The following is an 18,711-nucleotide window of genomic DNA, read 5'->3' as shown; positions in this document are numbered from 1 at the left end:
CGGCTCTAAATTTATGCTCTCGTACGAGGGAGAGAGTTTTCTTTCTATTAGAATCTTCAAATTTGATCTCTCGATCGAATGTAACGAAAGTCACCCCATTAAAAATTTTGCTTCCGTGGATGATCACTCACATATTAAAAAGTACTTCCTTTATATCCACACGGAAAGCGACAAAGTAACCAGCCTGCATCTTGCGATTGCAGCTATTAAATTTCGCGGTGTAGCGAGGACTGTAAAATTATTGTAAACTCTGGCATTTCACCATTCCTGACTGTTCATGACCTCGACATTGTCAATCTGAAATCAACCATCGTTAAACACAACGCCCCATCCTTAATAATACTCGTTGTTGTAGGGTAGATAATTACAATCGTAGCTCACTTTTCAGTGACGTCGGATAAGATTCAAAAGGCGTCTCGCATCGTCAAATTGTTATCATGCGTAGGATTGAGGAGAAGATCTACAGACTTTCATGTGTGCGAGGAATGAGGTCATAAACCAATTACAATAAATCAGCACTTATTATATGTTTCATGGAACCATGCAAAGAATAAAAAAGCTAGAAAACTTTATAATTCATGAGTTCTACAGAGAATTGCTATTACATAATCCGCTTGCAGGCATTGGCGTAAGTTAAATCGTTTCCAGGAATCCTGAGCTAATTAAATCTGCGGGATTCGAACGAGACAAGTCATCGTTGAAAACATCGGACGGAGGCAAAACAAAGACGGGAAGGAAGAAAAAAAGCAAAGAAAAAAAGTGAGAGAGGGAGTGAATGACTGATAGGCAAAGGAGGACGGTTGAAAAGAGTGGGAGAACAGGTAATGACTAATAAGAAAAAATAAACAAAACACGAAGTATAATAAAAACGGAATGAGGTAAACAATGAACGCACGACGAGAATGAGCAACAAGTACACAGTTACAATTATTTCATGAGGTACGGGTTCAACGACTGAGAACTTGGATACTTTTTGCAACTCGCACTCTCTTTTTTAAAGTTTTAACGTTGTGGACAGTGTTCGAAACTCACAGACGCCTACGCGCCAAATGCGCCTAAAAAACGAAGGCTCTGCGCCAACGTGGCCCCTAAAAATTGCCCCTAAAAATCTATATTTTCACAGGAAGTCACATAAAGAAAGAAAAACTAATTTATTTGAATTAAAAAAACTCAGAATTTTCAGCACTACAAGTGAAAGCTTTTTCTATTCTTCACGATTTCATTCTTAGTGCTTTTGTCTTCTCCACGTTACAGCTACTTATTGGTTCTGTTCCGAAAACATCTAGCGTCTAATTTTCCACTAAATGCGTCGTAATATATAGGCAAAAAGTCAATTTGGCCCCAAAAAAATCTTCAATGGCGCCTAAAAATCGGGCTTTATGCGCCATATGGCTCTTAAAACTCAAAGGTGAGTTTCGAACACTGGTTGTGGAGAAATGTGCAAAAAACTCACGGGCAGTACAATGTTTACAAGTATTCTGCGGCAACTTAGCAATAATTCTGGCAAATGTTCACCCTCAAAATATGGTTGTCAAGTTAAGGGTAGAATTCTACACAAACTCTGCAGTATAGTCTACTGTGTAAATGCGTATATGATGTAGTATAAATCTAAAGTAATTCATTTAAGCCTGCTTCTCTCCTATTATAGTCAAAAATAAAACCAAATTCTGTGATGGTTAGTGGTGTTCTGTCCCGGTACATAGCATGAACTTTTTTGCACTTTTTGCTAGCTGTCTCGAGACCTTTCTGTTTTTTTGGTGGGCTCGTTTCAACCTTTTCGATCTTCGTAGTTGAAGGCCGCGACTCATTTCCAATTAAAAATGCAAAAGGTCAATTTTGCAGACACTGAAAAAAGTGCGTTTTTTCTGACTCGTACTTAAACCACGAGTATCCCTAAACGCGAATTGTTATTTGGGGCGATTCTTTTGAGGACCCACTTCAATGCTCGCCAAGTCAGTGAATGAGGATTGGAATTATTTGAAACAACTTAGAAAACCCTGCCAGTGCAACCTTTGATATGGGCTCATAAATTGATAGTGTAGCGTGCACATCTCTGAGAGGACGTTAAGGTTAGCTACGGAAAATCATTCGTGACCTTTATACATATGGCTGATGCTCCAAATCCTAGAAAAAATAGGAGAGAGAGCCAGTGGCGTGGCGTGAATTGCGATGTATCGATTGTTATGCCATTTAAACCTATGGTAAAGAATCGATTATTACGGTGTTCGCTGCGAACACCCTGTTTATCGATTTTTTTCCATAGGTTTAAATGGCATAACAATCGATACATCGCAAAGCACGCCACGCCACTGGAGAGAGCGGGGAATCTTTTTGAAAGCGGCTCTGAGCTTCGACCCACTGAATTTTTTATTTCAGGTGATGAAACTTGTGATTACTAGGGTGGGAGCTCGATTTCTGGAGTGATGCCGTCTGGTCTCAGAAGAGGCAAAGCTCCAAAATGAAAGCTCTGAAAGTCTAGCTGGATAAGGACGATCAAAGTTCGATGATTTTTCGAGTTTGGCCTCTAAGCATTTCTAAAAATAATCGTCTCTATTAGATGTATTCATGCTAAACAAAACTATGTTCATACGTGGCGTGCATTGCGATATATCGATAAATCTGTTATTTAACCCTATGGAAGAGGATCGATAAACAGGTTGTTCGCAACGAACACCTAATCGATTCTTTACCATAGCTTCGAATGAGGCGATATCGATAATAGATCATTCACGCTTCGCCCTCTGATGTGCATGGAGTTGGCGTGGGATTTTGTTTCTTTCAGCGTACATACGTCCTTTTAAAAACTCTCTGGCGTGGGTGAGGGTTGTTTCAAACCATCTCATGATCTTTAAGAATGAAGATCTGATGCGAGGTTCGACTTCCACAGATTTTTATCCGTTAAAAATTTACAAAATTGAGACATTTTCCGGTAAAAGGGAGTATGAAGTTGGCATTGCTGTCATTGTGCAAATTTTTTCCCGTTTGTGGCCCATGAAATTCATTCACAGCCGACTTAGTTCCTTACAATAGTGAAGAAAAGCTGGGAGCAAATTCAGGGAAAAATTCATAGGAGAACTGTCGGATACGTTACTTACAACTAGAAAACTACGTTGCACAATCTTAGCAGCATCGGAAGTCTCATACGCCCTTTTACCGAAAAATGCCTCAATTTTAGAAATTTGTGACAAGTAGAGGTCAAACTGTGAACTGAAGTCTGAAAAACCACCCTAAAATAGAGCGGGTCAAAGAGGAATTCCTCCATCGATTGCGAATCGATTTAATTTCGAACCCATCAATGAGCCTTGATAATGGTCACTTTGACCCGTTTCCATGGTTGCCAGGTTAAGTGGCGCTGGCGCTTCGAATTGGCGCTATTGTGTTCTTTCTCCATATGGATCCATTAAAAGTAATCGCTTTTGGGTGAAATGGCTTGCTTCGATACATTGACTGTCATCCATGTGTTGAACTGGGCGAAGTCCAATGTTGCCAACTTTCACGAATCGCCATTGGACGGATTGTGCTTAACAATTGGATGTATTTCTGTCAAACGGAACTATGTGCATTGAGACGTGAGCCCTGTTATGCACATATTCTTATGGGTCTAAGGGCTCATGTCTTAATGCACATACTTCCGTTTGATAGAAATACGTCCAATTGGCACTTTCTTCTATGCAATGAAATCTGAAAAATGCAATTTTATCACATCACCTGGCTACCATACTCGATCCGCTGTACTGCCATGCAGTAGAGTACCTACATATATTGAGAGAGTATGGCCACTGGGCCCCATGGAGAGGCTTAAGACCCAAAAATGGCGGTGCTTGTTTTGGTTTTTGTGGATGGGAGGAGGGTCATTGCCAACTATTGACGGTTATCACCAACCGCACTTGCTGCCAACTTTACTACATCCAAGATAATTTTTCTCAAAAATTGCACACGATTAGCCTTAAAAATATGTAAATAAGTCGCAATAGTGCATTTGGGTAAATTTCTCGTTACGATAAGCAAAGAAAACTACATTTTGAGTCATTTTGCATTACATTAATTTATAGCGTCCGCCATTTTTGGGTCCTAAGGGCTCCATTCAGCCTAAGATGGCTGAGCCAATCAGAGGTGGTAACACTAGTGGCCATACTCTCTCAATATAGGTACTCCACCATGCAGGAGCAACGTCGTATGAACATTCGAGAGTTGCCAAATTTCCCCGGATAAAACACGTATTTTTGAGGAGAGTTAAGCATATTTTCCTTAAAATTTTCAGATGATTTACAAAAAATTGCGGGCGAAATTGTTTGAAAAATTAGAAGAAAAATATTAGCAACTTTCCCGATGAATTCGAATTTAATCGCAGGAAATCTGGCAATGCCTGAATATTCATACGGCGATCCTCCTTAGCACGGCAGTGTACGCGGGTAATGAGGCCTTATAGACAATTGATTGAGATTTAATTTGGACAATCGCGAGGGTTGGAAATCCCTTCATATCTGACGTCAGATGACTTCAATGTTGCCAGGTAGCAATCACGTTGGGGTAAGTTACCACACGAAATCGACGGGCAAACTACAAAATCACGTATCGGTTTGCAAAGTTTACATTCAAGTTTTTTGATGGACGACTGATCATAATTTCTGCACGAGTTCTTGTCATTTTGGAAAGGGACATTTTGTGATGTAGGGAAAGAGGGAGAGCGTGTGTTCTCGTAGTTTCACCAGCAACATGAAAGTGCCGATACTTGTGATTGACATAAATGGCTGAAGTCCTTGTAAAGTCACATGATTTTTGCACAGCTATATAGTCACGCAATACGAAAAAGAGATCACGAGCACGAAACGACTATGGTTGCAACGAGGATGGTGATAGAAGAACAGGGAGAGGAAAGATGGCCATCAGAAATACTAACTTTACGAGTGCCAATTCCTATTCCCGCAACTCAGAATATGATTCTATGGTCCTGACATTTATGAAAAAAGCGGCTTAAGATTCAATCGAACGATAATTACCGAATTAGGTTGAGCCGATTTATGACATTTGCGTACGTTGTTGAGTAAACGAAATAGGCTCAGTTTATGACAACACTCGACGGTGAATGCATCAATTTTCAGCAGATTTAAGAACGTAATTGTGTGAAGCTTTGGAAAGTCTTCAACTTGAGATCGAAGCACTATTTGTAGATTAGAAATGGTCGCTTGGTTTGAAAAAGCTCGCAAATGCGTCTATCTACTCGTCAAACTTTATAGTTGAATTGTTTAAAGAAACAAATCCTGATTTTAAACTTAAAAGGCGCGGTTAAAAATCTTAATGTTATCAAATGGCAAACTATCTGATGATTTCGACACCTTTGTCCCGAAATCCGACGAAAATTGATTTTCACATACCGTTTAGCGCTTTCGCTGAAAAATTCCCTTTTGTTGACATTTAAAAACGCATGCGTCAGTGTATAGTTTGTCATGACGTACGAGCGATTTCTTTGATTAAGCGAACATAATTACCAGTTTGAGTAACCGATTAAAAACGGCGTAATGACTTGTTTAATTTGTTGCTTCTCGATGTCTCGTCTGTTCGGGACCTAATCGTCGGGAATATAAGCGATGAAGGGAACCAAAATAATTGAAAGAGAAATTTGACCACGTAGAATTTCACCCAGAGACATTCCAAAATTTCGTGTTACGACTTTATGCTTAAGATTAGACAAAAGCTAAGAATAAAACAGAATAGCTCTAGAGATCTATATCCTTCAAAATGAACGATGACGAGAAAATCCAAAACCACAAATCTCAATTGCGATTGTTCAGAATTCCCGTTTGTTTTGTAATTTTTCGAGAAAATTGGCTTATTATATTTCTTGCAATTTTCAAAGAAAACTTTCTAAACTTTACTTCCATTTGCCTTCCAGTTAAAAAATAAAATCATAATGAGGAGATTGTACCGTCACAAACTTAGATATGTGCTCTCTGATTTTAGGTATCGATTTTGATGGCTAAGGCCGAAATAACCTACACCTAATTATAAATGCGACGCTGCAAAACTTTAATATATTTTTGTTTTTCTCATTTTTTGGACTAAAACTAATGGCCAATTTTTCATGTGGATTTCTGTAGATATTCCTCACTTATTCAAAATTATCTACAGTGACAAGAAATAATTTCGGTGTGTTTTCTAATTTTTTTGAAACAAATAAAAAAAATTGAACATAATAGAAGATTTTGAAACGTTGCAATTAAGATATGCATTTTCGACTTTAGCCATCGATATGCGACTATGGATGCAAACTAAGTTGGATCGTATTATGCAAAAACATGCATTACTGCATTATTCATGTAAATTGTCAACTTTAGTGACTATTTCAGAAACAACATATGTATGATTACTTTCCCTCTGCAGATAGGTGCTTTTGTAGGTGAGCCGGGAGAATTGGTTTCTTGAGACTTAATGCAGCCAAAGCCTGAGCGATGTGTCGGTGGTCGACATGCTATTTGGCGGTGTTGATGTGATATTTTCGAAGAAGACCTTGAAATTTGAACTTAAAGAATCACAAATAGGCTAAAGCAGTATTTTTCTTGTCAGATGGTGACATTGCAACCACCTTTGATAAGTCTGCTTTTCACTCCTGCAGTCTTGGATTTGCGGCTGACAAAACTTGGCTTTTTCTAGGACTCGCAAAAACATGTCAACCCAGTCCAAAAACACCCAGCTGTACGAGGCAAAAGCTTGTAAACAAAATGCGACTTACGTATTTTGATTTTCGACTTCAGCTTGAATATTTATCCTTAATGTCGCAGGTGAGAAAATAACCACTGGCGCATTATCCGTCGGCGCGCGACGGTAGGTTGTTTTTTTCTTAACGAAAAAAAAGCACGGCACATGTGCGGCTGTTTTCAAAAGCTCCACATGGGAGATAGTTTACTGCGATCGTTTTTAAACAGTAATACTGACTTATCGACAGTAATCTACAGTATTTCACAGAATCCACACGGAAGGTAACTCCAAGTGATAAGAACACCGCTCACGTTTCAAAACGCGCGAACTATAGTAAAAAAGTGCTGCGTATCACAAGAAATTATTGAAATCGAACTTGTCAAAGCTTATGACTCGGCAGTGAAGAAATCAGTATGACTACCGAACACTTGGGCCGATTCAGCACGAAACACAACACTCACGGACGAAAATCGACTGATCAACAGTGCGTAAAACGGCGGAAAAACAAACCCGGAGAATCACGGGCGGAAATTCAGAGAGTGTGACAGAAAACTTGAGAAAGCAAGACGGTTTGGGATGAAATTTTGCTTTTTTTTTATCACTTTATCACGAGGACGGCTCTCGCTGGAGAAGCTCGCCGCTGAACTTGAACACTAATTGAATAACATTAGGATTCTTAGCTTGTTCCTGCGTATTGCATACACGGTCCGACTCGACGATTCCCCTCCGCGCCCGGGGAGGGGGGCCATAAGCCACGCCTCCCGCTCTCTACCTTGTCTTCTCGGCTTGTCCTCTATGACAAAACATACCTGCATTCATTCCGATAGTATTATTACGAGGAATACGAGTTGAATGGACAGAACGAAACGGTTACAGGAGTGCGCAAAAGACGAAGATCACAAGTTCGAAGTTCCCTGCGAGGATACGTGATGCGAAATCAAAATTTTATGAGCTTTTTTGACGGAGATAAAAATAGGCTGAGGAACATGTAAACTAGAGTAAACTAAAAACACGAACACACGAGAATAGTTGTGAAGTTTCTACTGTTAAAAATTCAAATTTGAGTAAAAATATGTCGAGCGTAAAAACAGTCGTCAAATTTTCTTCTTGATATTGTGCCTCAAACTTCAAATATTTTTCTCTCGGTTCAAACTTGATGTAACTCGGTACGCTTTTGTTAAACTTTGACCAAATCAAACAAAAAGTAACCAGATCTAGGCATTTCGTTCTGAGGACGATTCTAAGTTTGGGATGTCTTACGTCATAAATTTAAATTCTGATTTTTTGGCTGGATTTGAAAAGAATCGCTCTCCTGAGAAATTGGTTTTCGTAGATTAAGATTCATTTTCCCTAAAAACTTTAACATGAAATTTCGAAATTTACGAGTAATTCTCATGAATATGAAATGCGCGATTGCCGTTCATGCTGTAAAACCGCAACTCAAAAAAATAATTTCAACAGCAGCACTCGCAACAGTGACTTGATTTTCCATTAAAATTCTAGGAAATTAGGAATAAACGAATAGCTGAAATACTTCGAATTAGCGTCCGTAGAATATGATGGTGCGAGAAGATGCGGGTGATTAAAATCGACAAAACTGACGATCAATTTTTTGACGAAAAGACAAAATCCAGTCCTAAGGTCACGGATCAAATATCCGCGTAATTAGCGCCCAAATCAGTATGCTTTACGCACCTTTGAAGCCATAGCTTTATGAAAAAGGCTCAACGCAGTCTAACATTCAGTATCCGACCCTTTAAATGAGTTAAATCCGGTAAAAAAGAATCATTCTACAATCTACACCAATCGTCGTCTACGCTTTACGTTTATATGTATTTAAAAGGAAACTTATAAATATGCTTGTTAATTACAAGCTATGCGCGGAAATATTTCCTCATACTGAGGGGAAAATTGTCGATCATGTTAGCGCTTAGTAGTGGGCCAGATGCCACAACTTAAAGTTGCATAATACTGAGACAAAACTCGAATTTTTGGCTGAAGGTTTTCTTCGCCTTTGATAGAATGGTTGCGAAAAAATGTCCAACATTTTAAAATAATAATGAAATGATGGCAGAGTAAATAGTCATTGGGTTTCATTCAAAGACAGAATCGGAAAAAAGCAAAATGCCCCTTAACAGAATCCTAACCTAATGCGAGGCGTGGATGAATAACGATGCAGCGCATAGCGCCTACAAGACTGCATGAATACTTCGCGCATTGCGTCGCGATGAAATTATTCGAACTTCAAAGATGTCCGTGTTGCATAAGCAAAAAGGTGAAGGTGTTTTGCCAGTTCTTGCCCAGGCCGTAATATGCCCGGCGCAGTTTTAGGTGAGTTGTTGGGGAGATGATGTGCTACAACGGATAAGGATGCTGAATCCCTTGGAACACAATTCTTCAAATCCGTGACGAACCTTGTAATTATTTATTTCAACCCAAATACTTATTGACACTCGACAATTAATTAGTTTAAAGGTTATTGCACGTGAAGACACCAATCACACATAATGCGGGCGAAACGCCTAAGGGTGCTTTCAATCGAACTGTAACAGATTGTGATTATTGGACGGTATTAATCAGAATCAACCTCACTTCATCAAAAGTTGCCTTATTTCTTTTCATATTTTCTTTCTCTGAAGGGAAAACTTTTCAACATTCTAACTCGAGCTTTTGTGAGAGCATATATTCTTTTTAACACGAGGGAATTCACAGGACGTTTCAAAGCATTATGCTATTCACTTCTGTTTTCAAAATGAATCATGAGGAGAAATTAGGGCAGGGTCGGATTTAGGGGGTGGCCACATGGGCCGCGGCCCATGGCGGTAAATTTAGAGGGCGGCCAATTTTGCAATTTTTTTTAATGTAAGTATAAGGAAAAATCGGATTCAGAGAAAAAAAATACAAACGGGAAAAGGTGACAAAATCTCTCATTTCCTGAGAGTGTATCTCTAATTTTGTCGTCTTTCTGTGATATAATAGACAGCACCTTTAATTAGTCGAGTTAAGACTAACAGAGAAGCCAAACACGGAATTCAGCCTGGAACGGCGCGGCGCAGAGAGCAATGATGACGAGAACTTGAGATGAAAAGGAGAAGCCCTCCGCGCGGCGCGGCAGTCAGCATGTAACACATATTAGCGCCTACAAGACTGCATGAATACTTCCTGCATTGCGTTAAAGACAGCGCATGCGGTCGCTGCGGTCAGCAACGGCCGGCAAGCGCATAGCGCCTACAAGACTGCATGATTACTTCACGCATTGCGTCAAACACAGTGCATGCAGCGGTCGGCGTGAAACGCATAGCGCATACAAGACTGGAGGAACACTTCACGCATTCCGCCGAACACAGTGTGGTCAGCGCGGCGCGACGGCGGAAGTTAAAATTATTAAACCACATTTATGTTTGTTCTTTCATAATTTTTCCGTTCATTTTATATGAATGGAAGGCCTTGTCCACACAGAGATAGGTTTACGGAACTTAATTTTCGCGCCAAGTTCCGTGAAATTTTGCTAGTAGTGTTGACGAGGCTTTCGCAAAAAATGAGTCCAACACGAGTAAACGCGTCTTATGCATCTCTCCCCCTCCGGCACGTTCACTTGATGGTAATTATTGATGTTTCAAAACGAATGAGAAGGGGGCGGCAAGTAAGTAAATCCGGCCCTGAATTAGGGAACATGAAATGCAGTTTAGGTTTATTTTGTTTGAGTCCATCGGATTTATTTTCTACAGCTATCCGACATCTTTCATTGAGCGCCATCAGGTAAAAGTTTGTATACCGTTTTACTCTTTCTTGTAGGGCGGGTAGAGATTGGTGTCACCTATTTACTGATAAAAATTGTTGCTGTATCATCATTTGTCAAACTTTTTTGGATAAATTACACCCAAGAAATGAAAATTTTACACCTCTGTATTGGCAAAGCAAGTTGTGAACTCGCACTGGAAAAAAAAAAAAAAAAAAAACACATTGGATCTAGAGTCCAGACTCTTGAAAACATTGACAAGAAAAATGACTCTTGATTCAATCAGATTTAAGCTTAAATCAAACGGAAATCCGCTCAAATTAAGAGGCTTGGTTCTTGATTTGAGCTTAAATCTGATTGAATCAAGAGTATTTTTTTCTTGTCGATGTTTTTAAGAGCCTGGACTCTAGATCCAATGTGTTTTTTTTTTCCAGTGCGAAGCAAACAATCTAATGAGGCTGTCGCCAGAACAGAGTTTCTATTAGACCGCAAGTCATTAATGAAATACTCCAAAAAGGGACATTTTGGGGAGAGATTTTTCAAACGTCTTTAGAGTGTCTCAAAAGATGTGCCCTAACCTCCTGAGACAAGACGCGTCGAATTTTTCATATGTAGACAATTCATTTCAGAAACCCCGAATTGTTACCTTCCTAAGCTCGGTTTCCGCAATGAAAATATGCCCAACAAAATGGGTCATCGATGCTACTGATGATTAGGCGAATGTTCGCGAAAGGATTTAGTTGAAGTTTTCAACTTACTGCCAACCTCCGTTACAAAAAAACGAGATTCCCTCCGAGCGACGAAGCCCCTGCATTATTTGGTTTTTTTCTGAGATTATCGACCCATCTCCCCCGATGAGTTGAAAAGTGGATGGATGCAAACATTGGCCAAAATTAATCAAGCCACTGATTCTAGTTCTTGACTTCCGCAGAGGACTTTGCCGATCTGGTTCAAAGAGTCGACCAAATCCACGCGCGAAAATGCGCCTAGTATTGCTGATCAAAATTAAGAGACGTCTTCAATTATTACAGTAAAAAACACGTTCATCCGATACTCTGTCTATAGATTAAAGTAGAAAAACTCTTCATTTTTGATAGGCTCATTTTAATCGTGGACACCAAGCTTTTTAGTTTTAAAGTTACGTTCAGAAGTCAAAGATCCAATTCGCCTAATGACGACGGATGATCAAAGACCTAAGCGATTGAATTGGCGATCCGAACCTAATTTGAAAAAACTCGCCTGGCAAAGCGCTCACCCCGACATTCAGCAGTCATCATTGAACGAATTTTATGCTCAACAAGTTACTCATCGATCATCATTAGTGGAAAAGTAGTGCTGACCTCTGAACGTAATTTCAGCCTCACTAGATTACGTTACTTAGATTACTAGTTAAAATGTAACGTTGGATGATCTGCTTTCAACCGCTCTTAAAAACCACGGATCGAATTTGTACAAGCTCGTACTGCCGTACTAAGGAAAAACGCCGTATGAACCTTCAGGCGTTGCCAAATTTCCTTCGATAAAACCCGAATTTCCTGGTAAACTTATAAATATGTTTCTTCTAATTTTTCAAATAATTTTGTTCGCAATGCCACCTAAAGCTCCTGAAACTTTCAAAGCAAAATTTTCATAACTTTCCTACAAAATAAACATTTCATCCGAGGAAATTTGGCAACTCTCAAATGCACATACGGCGTTCTTCCTCGGCATGGCAGTACACTGCCGCGCTAAGGAAGAACGCCGTACGAACATTCGAGAGTTGCCAAATTTCCTTCAATTAAATGTTTACTTTTGAGGAAAGTTCTGGATATTTTTCCTCGAAATTTTCAGGTACTTTAGGTGAAATTGCGAACAAAATTATCTGAAAAATTGGAAGGAAAATATTCACAAGTTTACCAGGAAATTCGTGATTTATCAAAGGAAATTTGGCAACGCCTAAAGGTCCATACGGCGTTTTTCCTTAGCACGGCAGAGTACGGGAGACAAACCTGCCGCTAATTGCCTTCGGTCGCTCTGAACGGCCCGAGACCCGAGTGCTGGTCGCAGTTCGACAGGCGGTTCAAGTTCGACCGAAAAAACATTCTGCGCTATTTTTAGGCAAGTGTGAATTCTTACCTATCCGTCGCTCCTCGAAGAGAAAACCGAGAGTTGTATTTTACATAGACACGGACGATTTTTTTAAAAAAAAAATCACTGTACAGCCCAACAGAATGCTTTAGTAGATACGCGTTTTTTCGAACTCCCTTCGATTTGCTTAATGACGTCCACGTGGCAGTGTCCCCTTATCACTGTTCGGAAGTTGACATTACACAGTAAAAAGCGCGTCGCTAATTGCTGCTCCGTATCAAGATTATCGAATCGAGGGATTTATTTGTTTACCTACCTCGTATTTGAATTAGTCGACGTTAGAACCGACATTACCTAATGAACCTCATGTGTGGACATTCTAATGACGTTCAGGGCTCAGCGGAAATTGGGCATGTGAGGTTTTTAAATCGAACATTCATTTATGGATTTACACATCCACCTGCGACCAGTGTTGAGGAAGAACTACGGGTTTTTCGTGCTGGGACTCATGGTCGAAATTTCGATGGCCTCGCTGAAAATACGAAATTATATCGGCGGTGTATGTTGCAAAATGCGTAACTCAGTTGCAAATGTTTCAAAATCTCGAAGTACGTTTTACATACTTGTAGAGGTCGCTCCTACAACGCGCTTAAGCGTTCTGTGGCACCCTAACTCCACATGTGCCTCTCTTCCTGGAGGTTATCGGGCAACTGACATCGTAACATTTTTTTGTCCACGTCCTGCCAATATTCCTTCATTGAAAAAAAATTTCTTGAGATATTATTTGAACTTAAAAAGTCGTTTCTTGTTGAAACATTTTTTTTTAGTTAAAAAAGCGTTGTTTTGTTTTTGTTAAGTTAAGGTTACAAAAATGATAGCAAAACAACGTTTCTTTAACTAAGAAAAATTGACTTAGTGTTGAAATTACCTTGTAGTTCTCTATATTTTGAATAAAGAAAAAAAAGTGTTGAAACAAAGAACCAAATTTTGTCGACAAGAAACGACGCTTTAAGTCAAAATAAATATCTCCAGAATTTTTTTTTCAGTGTTCATGGGACGCCCCCGTCGCTTTTTTCTGGGTGGTGCCCAATCAAACTTATTTTGTTATGTTTTATTTATTTTTGTTTTAAAAAAACGGACCACAGTATGTCTTTAAAATGTTCTGCAAATATTTTTATGTGAGTTAAGATTCACAAAAAATGTCAAGATAGTGCGGTTCCTCCGGCATAACTTCATGTTACACTACAGGATGGTCAAAATAGAATAGAAAGCCTCGCAGTGCTTCAAAATAATCTGTTCATTCAAAATCTTCGATCGCAATTTACAATCGTTAAAACGATGTTATCTCCAGCGCCGTCGAGGAGAGACGCTCAGACGCTCACCTCTTGACTTTCAAACGCGCCACAAAAGGTCACGATCTGTTTAATATTAAATTAAAACTCGGCTTGATCTGCGTTTATTTTAGTCCCAAAACTCATAGTGACAAACTAAAAGGATTCGGCTGATACTTCGTAGCGCCTAAATATAATAAACGCTAGAAAAACTAAAAGAAATAAAATTGTTCGGCTGGTAGGTGAACAGTTCAATGTGATGATAACCCTCCCTTTCCCAATGTGAAATCTATTTTTTATGATGAAAACCGGACAGAACTTTCATATAGTTCCTCTTTCGCAAGATTTCATTAAACTCAACTGACATCACGTACAAAGAAAACCCACGTTTTCGGTTAACGCCTAGAATTCAAAGAGGTGACAATTCTCCATCTTCAAATATGTAATCGGACTAAAAAAAAAAATAAAATAAAAATTACAGACATATTCTTTTGCGCAGTTTGATTACACTTGCTGAACACAGGTGCTTAGCTGACCAAATCCAAGCGATGAAAACTCTCCATATGGCAAGCTTTGAAAGGAATTGTACGTCTCATAATAAAAAAAAGGTTAGAACACTTTCATATTTTCTCATTGGTGAGATTTAGCCGCAGTTCAAAAGTTCAAAAAGGTGACAACTCTCATTTCCCAAAGATGTTTGCTAAATCTAGGATCTCAGAATAAGAAAGGATAAAAACTATTACGGACTTCTTCGTTCGCGGAATTTGATGATAAAACGCGTAGCTATCCTTATATTGCACGTATACCCTATACCAGCGAGTAAAAGCGTATAATTGCAATTATTCAATTAGAAGGAAAATAATGAGTTGTGCATATCAATGGATTTCTTTCAGATCACATGAAAGCAAAAACATATTGATTAGTTCGAGTTTTTTCCAGTGTGAACTTGCCGACTGAAGTCCAACTTAACGCAAGACGAGTGCCCCTCGAAAAAATTAAGGCATGACATAATAATCAAGAAACTGATAAAATAATGCGATGATCAAAGGGTTGATGCAAACTTGATTACCAGAAACTTACAATTGATACCATTAGGAAATTAGCGAGATAAAAAATAAGACAACTCACACGAGAGGTTGAAAGCCAGAAAATTGACGTCTGTAAGGAAAAATTGCCGTTAACTGGCAAAAAACAAAACTCTGCTCACCTGAAAGAAAAAAATTAAGAAAATATATTAGTGATGAAGATCGTTCAAGAACTAATGACTGGAATAGGCGGCAAAAAAGGTAGGTGTGGCAGATGAGACAATGGAGAGTATACATTACCGCAGATGCGTGAGCTCCTTGCTAAAAAAAAGAGTGCACTTTAATGTTGAACACATGATAAGCATAGAGGCGAGGCGATACAATTTTCAGAACAAAAGTTCAGGACTGAAATTTTTACTTCTGAAAACACGGGATTAGCTCAAAAATGAAGGAGGAAACCTTGACCGCGTTTTCATCGTTGACAAATCGATAGTGAGATAATCTATTTGAGGACGGTTTTTAGTTCCACTCGAAGCTGGCCGACAAAATTTGATGGTCTCAAATTATGTCACTTCAGATGGGCGAGGATGGTGACTCTTTCCTTCATTCTCTCCCCCCTTCCCTTCTTAACTAATAGTATTACCTTTTGTTCCTTGCTTTTAACAGTTTTAGCTTCTTAAGAGCTGTCCTCGTCTTACCTTTCTTCCGATACTTGGATAAATCATGCAAGGTGTCTCGACCCCTCTTCCCTGTAAAAACAAAAACAAGAAGAAAAAAAAGAAAGAAAAAAAAAAGAAAAAACAGGAGGCAATCGAAACACAGAATGTTTCGAGGTTGCCCATGACCTTAAGTGAATCAGTTGTTTTCAAAAGGGAACAAAGGGCTGATTGTTGAAATTTACAGACAAGAGGGATATCGAGTGATCATATTGGTGGAAGCATGGAGGTTGCAATGAACAAAGAAGGTAGGTAATGGACTAACTAACGGCAACCCATGAAAGACGCTGTGGTTAGTCCATCATTTTCTCCCTTAGTCTAGAGGAACCACCCATTTCAACCAATAGGATTGCTCCATACTCTCTATGTCTTCTTCGTAAATCGCTATGTCTATCAATTTCAACAACCAGTCCGCTGGTCCATTCTTCAATGAGTCTGAGTTAGTATGTACTTTTATGCAAGCCAAGGCTCATGCAGAAATGGACTTGTTCTCTTTTGAAAACAAATGATTCAAATTAGATGGACCACTAGTCATGGTAAGAAACTAAGCACTACACCATATGCTAGCTCACCAAAATGTTGCGTAAGTCAGATCAACCGATAAAAAAAACAACCTATACGTTAGGCTAATAACCAGAGCATGGGTTCACACCATGTTCTTCCTTCTTTGATACAAGGCACCTCAAATATACTGTCACAAAAATATCAACACAAAGAAAAATTATTCTATAGGAAAGTGGAAAGTGTACTAAAATCAGTCTAGCGCTCGATTTGACTTCGGTTTTTTTTAGTGGAGAGTGTTAATTGGCGTACACGAAGAATAATTTTTTTCAATGGTGAATTAATGATAATTTCGATGTATCCGTCGTATTCCATACGTACAATTTCGATAAGGAAACAAGTATTACGGTATTTAATTTCGTACCATGTCTAGTGGTCCATTTCCATGATACTTTCGATAAATTCTCTCCGGAGCGTATCTAAAGGATGAGTAAATTCCTCATCTTATTTGTTTTGTTGCGACAATCAGAGTTCCATGAGGGCCTTTGGCGCGACGAATTAAAAAAGCGACACAAAAATAACTCCCCTTCTCCATGAGATGAATCCCCCACCCCTTAAAAAGCAAGTTAGAGAGAAACTTAAAGAGTTGCCGAATTTCCTTCGATAAAATGTTTATTTTTGCGGAAAACTATGCATATTTTACCTTGGAAGTTTTTAGATGTTATAAATGAAAGATTGAACAGAGTTTTCTGAGAAATTACATGAAAAATATTTAGAATTTTCCTAATAAATTCGTGTTTCATCGAAGGAAATTTGGCGGCGCCTGGAGGTTCATGCGGCGTTTTTCCTCAGCACGGCAGTATATACGTCCTCTATTTGGACCGCGTTAAACAGAAAGGAACCAAGCCACATCAGCTATTGCCAAATTTAATCGGGCAATTTAATTTTTTACATGAAAACGGTTGTGCAGATTTTTGTGCAAATTTCCATGCACACGAAAACGGAGGAACCACGAAACGAATAAACACTCCACAATACGAAGCACTCCATAATACGAAGGAAATTCCTCGAAATTTTCAAAGGAATCCGCACCTTCGCTCTCTCGTAAAAAATAAAATCCCTTGTTAAATTTGGCAACAGCTGATGTGGCTTGGTTCCTTTCTGTTTAACGCGGTCCATTTTATGGACGGCTCCTAGGGCACAAGGTCGCGCGGCTCGAACTTTTTTCGAGCGTGTGGGATGGAAACGCCGGAGCAAAACACTGAGTGAGAGGAGCAAAGGTCATCCTGCACTGGACAAATATTGAATTTTCAGGTTAGACCATAAACTAGTGACCGCCGTTGACCGGGAGAGGGTGGGGCTCACGAAATTGCATCGAGGAGGCAAACAAGGGATCCAAGCCTGTCCGGCGAGGGACGAGCGACAGGGATCGCGAAGCCGGGGAGGGGGAGCGTGGCACCATAGCAACAGGGCCATTATGACGTCACTAAGATGCAGTTTGGCGACTTGGAGTCGGCACATGCTTCATGAATAATGAGACGACCGCCGACCGACGGAGTGAGGGGAACCGACGGATTCTTAATAATTGAACCAAGTCGTATCAGGATTGAACACGGAAAAATAAGTTGGGAGGTTTACTTCTCTTCGAGTTTGAGTTAAACGTCTTTTCTCACATTCGAAGTATTTTTCCTCCACTACGAGATATCGACGGGAAAAATGTGCTTCTGGTTTAGCTTCGAGCCACTCGATCTCATTTTTCCGGAAATGCGACTGTTCATCTGTGTTCAAATTAGCCTCACTGAAGAGCAGAAAGGTTGTATTTGGCATTCTTCTCCGTCCTATCGCACTGGAAACCATAACGGAATCCATCCAGACACTTCAAAAGGGGGGGGGGGGCTGAAGAAGGTCCGGGGAGCTTTCCCCAGAAAGTTTTCGAAATTTTAGGGCATCTATCATGAAGTTTGAGTCGATTCCGTCTTGTAAAAATACCAAATACAAGCGTCCTTCCTTCTTTCTTTTTCCGTTCCTTCCTTCTTTCTTTTTTCCCATTTTTCTTCCGATTTTTTTTTTCGGGCGATGATCATGCTGAAACCTTCGGAAAAAAGTATATTGCGGTGCTACCAGGGGCAGTTGGTCATGGGGGCGGGGAGGCGATCGCCTCCTAACAATTTGCTGCGGAGGTCCCAAGGGGCCCACGCGGGGAATTTTTTTCAAGTTATCGGTTTGTTCCCCGTAATGTTGTAATTTTCCTATCCTTTTAAGTCATTAAAAGGCCCCAAAATCCTTGAAAATTTGTCTCTAAGAGTCATGAAAGGGCGCCTAAAGCTTATGTGATGAAGGGGCCCCCAAAAAATCCTGAGAATGGGTTATTTTGGAGTTCAAATACTGTAGAATTTGACTCCGATAACGCTTAAAATTGCGTTTAAAAAGTGTGAAATTTTCCAAATTTTCCGGGGGAGGGCCCCCCGAATACGACAACAGGGGCCCCCAAAACTAGATCGCCTCCTAACTTTTCGACTACTAGTCCGCCCCTGGGTGCTACCAAAATTAATTGGAAGTGTCCATATGATCCAACAAATTGGGGTAGTACCACAATTTCAGGGGAGAACCGCTGACACTTTTATTTCCGTGTAATT

At 39.7% G+C, this 18,711-nt stretch overlaps 1 protein-coding gene across 4 annotated transcripts in view; it reads right to left on the bottom strand.

Annotated features, from left to right (window-relative positions):
* Positions 1-18,711, bottom strand: part of NFAT (NFAT nuclear factor) — a 211,785-nt gene that overhangs the window by 76,098 nt on the left and 116,976 nt on the right. Inside the window, exon 2 of one of the 4 annotated variants that reach the window (XM_072302637.1) lies at positions 14,962-15,040. The exons of 2 other annotated variants lie outside the window; for them this stretch is intronic. The gene's annotated coding sequence lies outside the window, so the exon portion shown is untranslated. Of the gene's footprint in view, positions 1-6,730; positions 7,398-14,961; positions 15,041-18,711 lie in introns of those variants that run through there. One more of the 4 variants, XM_019049620.2, reaches the window with a different exon arrangement.

Source organism: Bemisia tabaci, chromosome 7 (assembly GCF_918797505.1).
Source record: "Bemisia tabaci chromosome 7, PGI_BMITA_v3".
In the NCBI taxonomy this organism is placed as follows: Eukaryota; Metazoa; Arthropoda; class Insecta; order Hemiptera; family Aleyrodidae; genus Bemisia; species Bemisia tabaci.
The sequence above is the reverse complement of the archived record's forward strand: the minus strand, read 5'-3'. Positions and strand labels throughout refer to the sequence as shown.